Here is a 604-nt window from a genome sequence, read left to right on the forward strand (position 1 = left end):
TAGACCTTCTTGTCTTCTACCCTTATATTATATGTATCATTGTTTAATTGCTTTAGAGTTTTGACAGTTTCTTGTGTATCTTATCATTATCATCTTATCCAAGTGCATCGTTTCCCTCCTGGTTTTCAGTACTAATCGAGTGATATTTATAATAATCTGATTGTAGCCTGGTAAAAATGTTTTTTATTGTTTTCTTTCTAGTCCAAATGTTGTGCTAGGCCAAAGGAAATTTTTTTTAAACTTAAGATCAGAATTTCTATAAGGAGCTCTAGGTCAGAACAGTCTCGAGAAATATCATCAGCTTGTTAAAAATGTACTTATTGGCTTCTTTCTAGTCCAAATGTTGCGCTAGGCCAAAGGAAAACATTTAACATAGAGACCAAGTATCCTAGGTGATGATATTTCTCAATGGAGCTCCAGGTCAAAACGGTTTTGAGTTTAGCTTTAGATAAGGAAACTTTTAAATAGGGACCAAGTCTCCTGTGATCATTTACGTAGATCCACGCCTTCGCTATTCTCCAAGTTCTACTATGGGGAAAAAGAAAATATGGTTGTCAAACCTTTTCATCCATGCAATTCAGACACTTCTATCATGAAACTTAAT

The sequence above is a fragment of the Asparagus officinalis genome, chromosome 8 (genome assembly GCF_001876935.1).
Source record: "Asparagus officinalis chromosome 8, Aspof.V1, whole genome shotgun sequence".
In the NCBI taxonomy this organism is placed as follows: Eukaryota; Viridiplantae; Streptophyta; class Magnoliopsida; order Asparagales; family Asparagaceae; genus Asparagus; species Asparagus officinalis.